General features: G+C 41.7%; 1 protein-coding gene across 14 annotated transcripts in view; it reads right to left on the bottom strand.

Annotated features, from left to right (window-relative positions):
• LOC118504211 (vesicular glutamate transporter 3) overlaps positions 1–11,751 on the bottom strand; it is a 36,299-nt gene extending 24,548 nt beyond the window's left edge. For 2 of the 14 annotated variants that reach the window (XR_004905280.1, XM_036038408.1), the window contains exon 1: positions 10,469–11,412. The gene's annotated coding sequence lies outside the window, so the exon portion shown is untranslated. Of the gene's footprint in view, positions 1–8,284; positions 8,447–8,509; positions 8,529–10,456; positions 11,413–11,566; positions 11,583–11,642 lie in introns of those variants that run through there. The other 12 variants (XM_036038402.1, XM_036038406.1, XM_036038404.1 and 9 more) reach the window with 12 other exon arrangements.
• Positions 11,752–12,212: the final 461 nt, after the last annotated feature.

Here is a 12,212-nt window from a genome sequence, read left to right as displayed (position 1 = left end):
GAAACGCCCACAATACCAGCACTGACATAACGAAGTCATATCGCAACATGACATGGCTCGATCCCACTCATTATTGCATCACCAGCCAAAACTGGCATAAGAAATTTAAAATGGAAAATTCTTCCACAATCGCCTTATCGTGCCGTCCGATCATCATGTTTTTTTGTTCATAATTATATATTTTCGTTCAGGATGGGAAAAAGTCTGATTCGTAAGGAGTTCCAGCTCAACAAGGATATCAGCAAAGCTTAACAAGATATCCAGCTCAGCAAGGATTCGATTCCTGAATTGAATTGGAACTGCTAAAAATGCTCATCTTAGAAAAGCTTTCCACCGAAAGAAATTAGCAACTTCGAACACAAATATGACATTGTTTTAAAGACTTCAGAAAAGGGAAATAGCAACATTAGAGTGGGAAAAAATGTGAGAACAGCAGATAGCAGTAATAAAAATATTCTTCTCCTTATAATTATAGGAATTATAAACCAAAGGGTCTGTCAGTCATATTTAAGCACTTCCATAACATCATGCATAGAATGTTCCCGTGCGTAGGAGGTAAGGGTCACAAACGTGATCCCCAACTGGAACTATCTATTGCTTGTCCCAAGATGGATCATCGATTCGATTTCACAACCGTACATAACATCGTTCCCTATCTGTTGTCACCATAGCGTATCGTTACGCTCGAGAACCTTTCTGTCGCGACCAATTCCTCCGAATCGATCAAAGAACCGAAACCGCCCAAACAAACGACCCGATTCAATGTGTTTGACCTTAACCTATGATACGCTCGACGAGATTGCTGTGAAAACCGAGAAACACGAAATACGCTGGACGGGTGTGCGAGCGATTAAAAGCACGGAAACGGCATGGCTTGGGCACATCAGCACTTTAATATGGTATCAATTAATGGAAGATGTGGGACCGCCGGCATAAGCCGGCATGAGCCTGTACAGCGAAAAAGGGATCCCCCCAAAAAAAAACCATGTGACATAAATGATTATGACCTTGCGATCGACGAACGATACAGGGACTCGTATCGCGCATGGCACACATAAATAGAGACGAAACCAAAGGTTTAACACACGGACGCACCGGCTACAGAGGCTCAAACAAACGATATTATCGCTATCTTCTTCATCATCGCCATCATCATTACGGTCGGCGGCGTCGTCGTCGTCGTCGTGCTTCTCCACTGGAGGGTTTCTGAGCTCTTAATTGAATCCATTAAAATGCTCAATCGGGTAAGAGCGAAATGATTAAGAAGTCATCACAAATCGATTGATACAAACCAACCCAACCGCGCCCGCGGGGATGCCCCTGGAGTTGTTCGAGTAAAGGTTTTAGCTATTTCAACGAACGTGGAAATCCACCGAATCACCCTGCTGGTAAAGTTATCCGTGCGGGTATTATTATTAGTAATTGAAAAAGACGACTTTAATTTATGTTATGGGCATTTCCTTTTAAATATTAGGCCACCTTCAAGAAAAGGTTTGAAACGTAAAAACAACCCTTAGCACCCATTCAAAATGTCACTCAAGGGTTTAGTCCGTAATGCGCACACAGAATGCGTTCCATCACGAGTTGCCATGAGCGCGGCCACATTGTTTGGGCGGGTGGTGATCCAGTGCGTGCGAAGCGTTCGAGAACTATTCCGAAAGATAATAATTCTACACTCTTGTTTGTCCCATTTCCCGAGACCGCCACTCCTCCATGGAATACGTCCCCATCCGTGTGATTGCTGTAACGTTTAAATGCAATGATATGTGCGCCATCATTATGCAGCTGGCCGTTACTCACGTGTCGCCCATTATTTGCGAACCACACGACGAAGGGCCGCGATCACTCTGTGCGCCGGGAGAGCCAGGAGCATCGTAATTCAATGTTTGTCAACACAGTGGGTAAAGTTGCTTACACAAAGCACAAAACAGATCTATACAAACAAACAAACACAAAAACAAAAACGGCGTTTCATTTGAAGCAAAAAAAACTGCGCCAATTGGCATCCAGTTACGCTGCACTTCCGTGCCCTTCCGACAAGACACAATCAATTTGCAAGGTAATGCCGTTTTTGTGCAAACACTAAACTACCTAAAACGGACCGCATCAACAAAGCTGACAAGGTGTAATGGGTACCACCGGTGTGGAATCCCAGTGGCCTTTACTGTTGTCACCATACTGCAGTGGGCACATCAGGGTACAGGCACTGCAATTGGCACACAATTAGTCGCTAACAAACTAGCAGGAAAAGATCACAGCGAACTAAATCACTCCGTTTTTGTAAGCAAAATGGTTCCCAGTAGTGTTCCGTAGTAATCAGTTGTGTTGTGCAAGTAAATAACAAAATCGGTAGAAATGGTAGATAATAGTGCGTACTACCGTCGGTACTAATATTGCTGATCGTAGCTCATAATCTGGAGCAATTAACACATGTTATCATAGGTTGAAAAGTATGCTTATGCCGTGTTCTTTGCTTAAAATAATATCTTGCAATAAACAGAATCATTACATTTTTTTAATTTTATAATTGTAATTCATTCATTCGAGACATGAATTTGAAACTAATACCTAAAGAACTGTGATGAACAAATGTAAAATACAAAGTGAAAGCCTTCAGAAGTGACAATGAGCAGATAAAAAAGATAGGCTGATATTTTATTATGTTTAACATCCATTCTAGAGGGAACTTGTAATTTATGTTTTAGGGTCAGAAGAAACAACACTTGTTTAGAAATTTGTCCATCAAGATATTGAAACGTTTCGAGGTATCAAATCAGCTTTGTATCAGTTTATGATGTGATTGTTACAACAAAAATCATTTACATGTTCAGGGCAGAAAACAAAAGTCACTGCTAACCAGATTGAGTAATGTCTAGGGTTTAATGGGACTGATCGGTCAGTGAAACGAACATGAAGGAATCGGTACAAAATACTTTCTAGACATTCCACCCGTAGCGAAGAAAATCCGTGGAACTCATTCTAATCCGTGAGTAAACTGATCTACTATTTTCAACGTTTAACCACATCATACTTGTTGACACAACAAAATTGTATAGACTTCCGCATCGGAAGGTCGGACTGCTTTCAAATCTTTCCAAATATGTTGTCAAATAGTGTGCATTGAGCTTTGCATTTATCATTAATTATGCTCTGGTCTGCGGAGAGCAAGCAATCCTTTTCCTTAGTATTTTTGTTGAATGAATCTTGCCTAAATTTTACAAACCAGGCAATGCAAATATAGGCAAAACAAGGTCAATAAAAAAAATTCCTTCAAAGATGAAAGGAACGATACAACACGGAGAGGATACGGCGATGAATAATGTTTACCAACATTCATTAAAGCCGTTATTTAATTAAACCTTAGTTTTGGTTTATAACATAAGGCGCTCAAAAGTCGTCTAGCTTCACGCCCCTGATTTATTTTAAAATGCTTAACAATTCTACTTGGAGTAGTAAATTCATGCAAAACAATATTATGATGAAATCAATCAACAAATTAAAACATAAAAAATTGCTGCTCAATCGTAGCCCACTTGAAATTATTTTTTAGATTACAAGAATAAGCAAGTACAGGCCAAAAATTTGTTAATATAACAAATAAGCACGTAGCACATCAAATTAAACCTAGCATAGGTATAGGTAAGTTTTTCTTAATGCTAACATTTAAAATATTTTCCATTACTCTTCAAAAAGGGAGTGATAACAATAGCTTTCAGTTCATTATAGCCACTTATTCAGTATTTTAGCAGTCTTGTGTGATAACTTCTACCATCACACATCACAGAGACCGAAAGCTTGCTTTGCTTTCCTTTTAAATCATATCCGCTAATTTGAGCCGGTCGTTTAGAAATGATGAAAAATGACGTTATCATGAATCATCCATCAGACGCACGAAGGCACAAGTGGTGCAATCGTTTAGTCGCGAATCTTCCACGCACTTCCTTCGTAGATATTACCTTCGTAGACCCGTCTAGAGGCACCGGAAGCTTCCTAATCACAAAAAAGCTTGATCATCACCTGGAGACAGAGGCGGCGCCTAATCTTAGCAGATGTACCTAGCTGATTAGTGTCGTTCAGAATGGAACGATTTGGATACAAACCGGCTTTTAGCGGTGCACCATTAATAGTGGAGTGTGAATTGTCGTCATCACGCACCGGGGAAAGAAAAAGCTTCCCCTATGTTGGTGCGGGAGAACACACATAGGGATGATTTATTGCATGTGTGGCCAGCAGCCTGCACATGCGGTTCATTGGCGTACAAAGTTGTGAAATGGTTACTCCCCCAAGCAAGGAAAAAAAGGGAAGATGCAAAGCGATGTTCGACTCATGGCCGTGGCCGTCTAACTGACGCCACACAATCACTATCGGGTGGGCTAATGCAAAAGTTGGGTGAGGAAATTGTATTTTTATATTCTATTTCCCATAATGATTTCTCATGCCAACGCGGACACTGGTATTAGTTTACCAGTAATTGGGACAAATCAAATAAAAAGAGCAAATATTTGAACAAAATCATTCAACACCATTTGTGTACAGTTGGAAGCCCAGAACGTCCGCGTCTTGATTGGAGGTGTCCTTTGCCAATAATAAAGCGGTCAACAATCCAATTCAACAACATCAGCGACACTTTACTGACAACCCACACGCAAACGCGTATTTAGCGTATGCTCCAGAATAGAAAAGCAAGGAGGACACACTCCGGCCACTTTCAGACTCTTTCACCTCCTCCTTCGCCTCCTCCGCCTACCGCCCACATCTACGTCATCATGAGTCTTATCATTTGACACTACACAACACACTAGCCTGAATTTAGCATCTTATGTTTGATTTCTTCAAGTGTTTTCTGGCCCCATTTGCCTCGACAACACATTTTGCTGAGTACGTTTACGGACGCGACGCTTGGAGCTTAAACACGACACGTCTATAAATCACATTGCAACCATAATCTTCCAAATGCGTATCATCGCCGGATTCACGAACCGGCTCAGCACGGTACCTTCATTTGCCAACGATTCAGCGCTGGCCTGTGAGACGCTTTTCGATTGTTGCGTCCTGCTGCTGCTGCTGCTGCTGCTGCTTCGGATACCGGTTTGTCCGTTCTGTGTGTGTTACGTTTTCACCCCATTTACATAGCATTAGCATGGGGCACCGATCGGAAGCACCGATTCACCACACCGCCTTGAAGGGACTTGCGCGGTTGAATCGAAAGCGAAAGAAACACCATTTGCAGCACATCAACCAAATGAATGCACGATCGACGCGTTGACCTTCAAAAAGGCACACACAGTTCCATTCAACCAAGGCAAATGAGCATGATAAGAAGAAGCTTAAATTACGATCCTGTCAGTAGTAGTGCGCTGCGCTTTCGCGGATTCAAATTGCGTCACATTTTCCACCGGCGGAACAGGAAGAAATGAATGGGCCAAGAAAAAGTTGTTTGTTTAAGCTCGGTAGGAACCCCAAATAAAATAGCTGCTGAGGTTCTTTCGTGATATGCTGCAAACCTCACGCGGAATGCTAATTAGCATCGCTGGGTGGTTCTCGTTTTCGACTTGATATGTATGACGTCCCGGTTGTGGCCTTTTTTTACGAGCGTCTCTATAATAAGGTAGAAACATAAACATTTTTATGAGACCGTGCCATAGAGCGTGAGAAAATTGTTCAAAACAATAATCATACGTGAATCTAATGTGATTGAGGCATGTTTTGTTTTATTGTTTAACGCAAATGAACCATTTGTAGGTTAGTGTTGCAACACTGAAACGTCAACTTTATAAAAAAAAAACTTTTTTAAACGCTTAGCTTAAGGGAAAGTGCTATTGATCGTTCGTTAATAAACAATATTTGAAAGTAATTTGGGCACTCTAGCGCCCCCAACATGCCCAACGGTAGGTGAAGAAGTTATCCTTCGAACAACTACCCAAGGCTGGAGCAAACATCAAACGAGGATAACAACCCAACGGCTGCATGCCTGTACTGTTGTCTATCGATCGTTTGTCTTCGACAAGGTTTTTGAGATCAACATGGTGCACGTTTATTGAATAAAGTAGTGAGTCTTTTGTTTGCTCTTTTTTATCGAAAAGAGTTTCAGTCAGAACTATTTTAGAAAATGAATGTTAAATTAAGAATATTTGTCTTGTGGAAATTGAATAAATTTGTTTTTAACTTTGAAACATCAATAAACGGAATATCCGTATTCTAAACGAGCACCTGGACAGATCTATTTCACAATATTTGAAAGAGGTTACTTAAGTTTCCAATCATGTTAAGAAGATTTGAATATTTGCTGTGTTGAATTATTCTGTTCATTTTACGCTTATGATGGACAGTATAATTGTTATTAATAATTCTGCTCATTTAAATTCTAAGATACTTGATAATACTTTTACATATATTAGTTTCCAAAAGCATCTTGTAACATTACGTAAGTTGAGCTTGATCTCAGAACTACAACCTCAGATATTAAATATTATTTTTGGCGATATAGATCGTTAATATTGATTTCTAATTTTAAACTGTGATTGTAGTTTTCGATGATATTAAAAATGTTAGCTCTTTTTTATAGGTTAATGCAAAGAAAATGTTAAATTTACTCATAAAAACCTAGTATCATAAAAAATCAAGCATTTCAGATCTTGTAAGATCCAGTTCAATGGAACGGATTAGCAAAATTATGCCTAAATAAGCTTTTAAAAGTTCTGGAAAGCATTTAAAGGACAGTAAGAAACTACCCTGAATCGAAATGCTTTCCGAAATTGTTGGCAGTATAACTGTCTGGAAAAAAATTCTTGAGCAGCCTGTAACACCTTCCTCAAAATCTAAAAAAAAAAAACAAAATCAACCCTCTAAACCAGAACTGCAAACAGATTGTGAAATCCTACGCCAATCTGTACAGGGTTTTTGCTAATGTGCGTTTAAACATAGTTTTTTTTGCTCCACACCGCTTCTAATGCATGTTCGATCGAACGTTCAGCTTCCCGTTCTATCAGCGCCCTGATAACGCTCATATGTCGTTTGAGGCGTTACCGCCCTTCCGTATTTCTCTTATCACACACCCTTGTTGCAATCCATTCCTGTTCCATTCCAAAAACTGGCTCGTAGACCATTCGCTAAATGTTATCAACCATGTCAGTCAGATGAGCAACGACGCAAGCGACACGGAAACAATGTGGCACTCGGGAAAGTTGTTGTACAATTTGCCGGAAGTTCGCTAGCCATTGCTAGGAATTCCCGAAATTGAAATTATTGCTTTTTTGAGTAGGTAAAAAATGGGCATGTAGGAATAAGATGTTGAATAGACGACAAAAAATGCGGTTGCACTTGACCTAAAGAGCACAGTTGTGTACACAAACGGACGGTGCCGCTTACACACGTGCGCGATGCAAGCACTTTTCATTTCATGCAAGTAAACAAATCTCTGGATCGCAAGAACGTTCGAAAGAACGTGCACATTGAGTCATGATAAATATTGTCGAGTTATTGATGGAGGATTTTTCATTCCTGTTGACAAGATTTCTCGTCGGAGAGATACTGATCTTCTTCGTAGATCGCGATTCTCAGTGATCGCTTATGGAAAGGGCGGATTTCAGAAGTGTAGTCGGATAATAACTTCAAGTGACTTCAGGACGGTTCACTGCAGTCCACAGAATCTGGACACCATAATGAATTGCACAACAAATGACTCTGCTCACAAGATTATTTACTTTTCCTTTCATCCACCATTCACGATCGATCGTTAACTAATTCTCTCGTCTCAAAGTTTGTTTACGTTAGGTAACTTTTTTGCAAATCACCTCTGAAACATGTTTGGCCACGCGTTTGCAAAACTGCTGTCATCAGCACATTGTTAAGCATCATGGATTGCTATCAAACAAACGCAACAAATCGATCACTTTGTATAGTCTTGATACGACCAAAACCATACTTCGAAGAATTGCATGGGTCAATGAGTTTGCGGCCGAGACCGGCAGTTTTGTTGAGTCACCTAAACCATTTTGAGTTTACGCTAATGTTTTCTGAACCATCTAGAAGTACACGCTTCTTATCGAGAATCGCCATCGAGATATTTGTATTGTTTTTCACTTACAAACAAACACATTTCGTTAAAAAATACCCTCCCGGCAGTTGCACAGGTGGCCCAATTTCACAACGGACCATCATGGCATAAGGCGGTTATGTTTTTTTTTTCCTTTCTCCCAAAGACACAGTAGGCAACCGGCCACCATTACGATGGAAACTAGCAACAAAACGCACTTTTACTTATGTCACACGCTTACTAGATTACCTACACCAATATGAGCCTGCTGCAGTGCGTATCGTCAAACACTAAAAAATAATCACCACCTTCAGCCACAGTCCAAACGCCGGTCGGATTAGTTACGCAGACGCACACGATCACCGGCGATGCTAACCCGCGAATTGTCAACAATCGACTGACCGTCCACCAACGCCGAAGGTTGCGTTAAACAACCCCGTAGCGAAGGAGAGCTTTCAGCGTACGGTTACTCACCCAAATCAGGAGCTCGTGTAGGTCCAAAACGCACAGCGGTTTTACGCAACGTGAGCAGAAAAATACTAGTAGTCAGTTGTAGCAACCATAGTATAAACAGACACATGCACACGCACACCACCAGCTCAACAGCATGCATGCCGTGTAAAGTTCTCCCGGGTTGTGACGCTGTTCTCTCTCTCTCTAACTCTCTCTCTCTTTCTCTCTCTGTCACTCTCTTCCTTGACAACATCACGCAATGGTTCATTCATGGCTTGCCCCGCTGACGAGAAATGCTCTTTCTGCTGGAATACGCACTCTCACAGGCGATTTGTGGCGCTGTGTTATCGTACAGGATGACTTGCGCTCCGTTGTCCAAGGCACAAGGTACAAGTAGGAACAAATCTTGCAATTGATGATGAATGGCAAAAGCCTTTTCGGTGCTTCAAAATGCCACATATTCCAAACTATTCCTTCAACAGCAGGAGAATGATTTAGACGATGGCGAAATACTGCAGACGGCCGGTTACGCTAGTTGTCAAGCGGTATAACCAATAAACATATTTAATTTATCCATTTGCAAGTTTGCATTCTTTTCTGTGTGATTTTGCTCTAACGACCGCATACCACCGATGATGACATCATAGGCGGGTGCTTATTTTTTTCTATTATCCAGTTTTAAACCGCCTCAAATGTAGGAAAACGAGTTAAACTACAATGTTTTTGCTCCACCGTCGATAGGTTAACATTGATCGCGACTACAACAATGGCAGCTGGAAAACCATGTGCAAAAAACACTTTTGCAAATAATTTCAAAATAGTTGATCTTTTTTTCTGTACGAATACTTGTCGGTGGTAAGCAGGTATAGAAACGAGTTGGTCGAGGTTAGAAAAATCGATCTGTTGCGACCCAAACAAATGCTCTATTTCCCACACCCGCCCGGGGAAACCGGGTATGCGTCACTGTTTGGTGGTATGATGATGGAATTGGGATGGCACCAACCACCATCCCCAGGAATAGTCAACTCTTTTTTATTTATTTCGCCTTGGAATAGTTGTCGGCTCCTCATTTGCTGTGGCCCTCGCTCTAGCTTTTCGCGGCTGTATGAAGCACCTTTGCACCCTCGCCTAGACCTCTCTGAAGCATCCCTCTAGTGCTGTGGTATTATCCGGCACATTAAGCACATGATGGCAAAATCGATACCCATTCTTTCGCCCGGCAAGATCTGCGAGTGAACTGCCGGACCGAAGAATTTCCATGGTACGTGAAACTATGCGCCACTAGGCGAGGAAATTATACTGCTCGGGAGAAAACACCTTTCTCTTGCGTTTGGCTCCGCGTACGCATTTTTATCGACGTTGACAGACACTCATCTAACATATTCGCCTAAGAATTTCATCATCTTGAGTAAAGATTAAAATAACGCCTGTTCAACACAGCTATGGTAGGTTAAAAAAAACGCTATAAAATATAAATTTATTACTTGAATCTATCAATCAAGACGGGCAATCTTTTTGGATGTGCACGGACCAAACATGCATATTAAAGTGGAAATTCTGTGGGTATATTTGTTTGGGCAGTTCCGATAAAAAAATCAATGATCGATAAACGGATTGATCAATTGAAACAACTATGTCGTCGGTCGCCAGTCTCTATAGCAACGAACAGCAAAGATCCCGACCTGGTCGTCATGGTTTCACTGCTACCGAAACATTAGCATACTTTTGCCATCACGCATCGTGATGTGTGAAGTGCGGGCACTTATTTTATCACTTTTCTTCTCTTGTATTCGACTCTCTGTTTCTCGTCCCCACGCCGAGACCATGACCTGAATGTGTGGTCGATCGACATCACCAAAACCGAAGGTCACTAACGCGTATCATGTAATGTGTATCATTAAATCGTCAGCAGTTGATGGTGCTCTACATTCCCTCAGGACAACACATAGACAACACGCACACACATACCTACATACATACCGATGCATTAACTTCCGCTGTTGGCCAGCATTAGAGCACCCTTTGCATCACCACTCAGTCCACCAATCATCACGACCTTCGGCATCCGGTAGTGTTGCTTCGTTACGGTGTCCATCGAGCGAACGGGTTTGTCTCGAAGGTGCAGCACCGGGACACCGCTGGGACACGCTCGACGACAACGACTACCGTAAAGCATGCTTCTGAGGTTCCTCTTCCGGCTGAAAGCGGTATGTTTTCCGGGGAAAACGTTTTCACTGCAATCCACGTTTCACTTCCCCCTCCGTCGCGTTCCACCGCTCTTTTTGTCACTAAAACCTCGTTCCACACACTCTCGTTATCACTCTTGTACCGCACGCTCGGTTGCTACACCATTGCACAACAAAACACAGACTTCGTGATTAGGGAATCGCGATTGTGCATTACTTTCGACGTACGTGTAATACCTTTTTTCAGCACGCCCTTTGCCAGCTGAAGGTACCACCAACAAACATCATCGTCATCTTTGCGACAGCGCACGCACGCACGCACCCACTCCTTATCGTGACGACGACGACGCTTATACACTTTGCACACACTCGCTCGTTCTAATGCTAATCATACACTGCACAGCGGTGCTGTCGATGGAAAGAAAATCGTCCGTTGTTCGAAATTGTGTTCGATTTTGGCGCTAATCAAACTGAATCTTTTCTTCGTCGCCTTTTGACGATATTGAGATGATTGTAAGTACATTTTTCGCCTAATAATTTCTTTTATAGTATCACCGGTACCGTGTCTTAGCGTCTGGCCTCGTTGGCGCCTTTCCATAAACATGCATTTCCATGTTTGTAATAATCCTAGCACGATCCAAACCGATTCTGAACTCCAGTTCCGTTCAATTTTCGCACCGACACAGAATCAATGGAAAGTACGTTGGTATACAACGTAAAATAAATAAATAAATCAGTGAGTTTACTACTACTAAAATTCAGTATAAAACAAAGCACAATTCAAAAGGAATCGGACGTTTTGCGTGTATCTTTTCGACGAAGGCCATGCGTTCGCGCATGCTATCGAACAATATTCTGCAGTAATCTTTATACTAATAAACACAACAGTTACGGGCGTTGATGAAGTCACGCAAAGCTTGCCCAATAGCACTGCCTGAACCAACAAAACCAACAAATTTTTCAGAGACCGCTCTTTATTTTAGTAAAAACCTCTCCAAATAGCACACAAAACCGATCCACAACAAATCCGAACGTCAATACAATATCCGCGGATTCTGCTGTGCCAATTTAGCCCGGATTATCGAGCGTGCTCGTTTTCGTCGATTTTCGAACACACATGTTCGAACAGAACGCGTTCCAAACCAAGGTGTATGTATTTAGAAGGTGAATTTTTATCGATTTGACAGGGCGACATTTTAGTCGAGTTATGTCAGAGTTTGTTTACAAAAACATATGGTATGGGGCTACCAACATGAACAAACAGCCTCGATTCTCAATCCCTTGAGCAATTTCGCTAATTTATGGGTCATTTTCGCATATCAAATGTTGTTCCACAGAAGATTGACGATATTTGGTTGCATTTTTCGTCAAAAAATCGCAAGCGATACCACCACCGGCGCCTCCTCCGACGCTGCCATCACTCTTCTCAATACCCTTCCCCTTGATCACCTCGGAACTGTTATGTCAGGTCGAGAAATGTCAATTTGCTCTAAACAACTCTACCTTCTATATCCATATACCTTGTTCCAAACAGCATT

This window comes from Anopheles stephensi, chromosome 2 (assembly GCF_013141755.1).
Source record: "Anopheles stephensi strain Indian chromosome 2, UCI_ANSTEP_V1.0, whole genome shotgun sequence".
Lineage (NCBI taxonomy): Eukaryota > Metazoa > Arthropoda > Insecta > Diptera > Culicidae > Anopheles > Anopheles stephensi.
The sequence above is the reverse complement of the archived record's forward strand: the minus strand, read 5'-3'. Positions and strand labels throughout refer to the sequence as shown.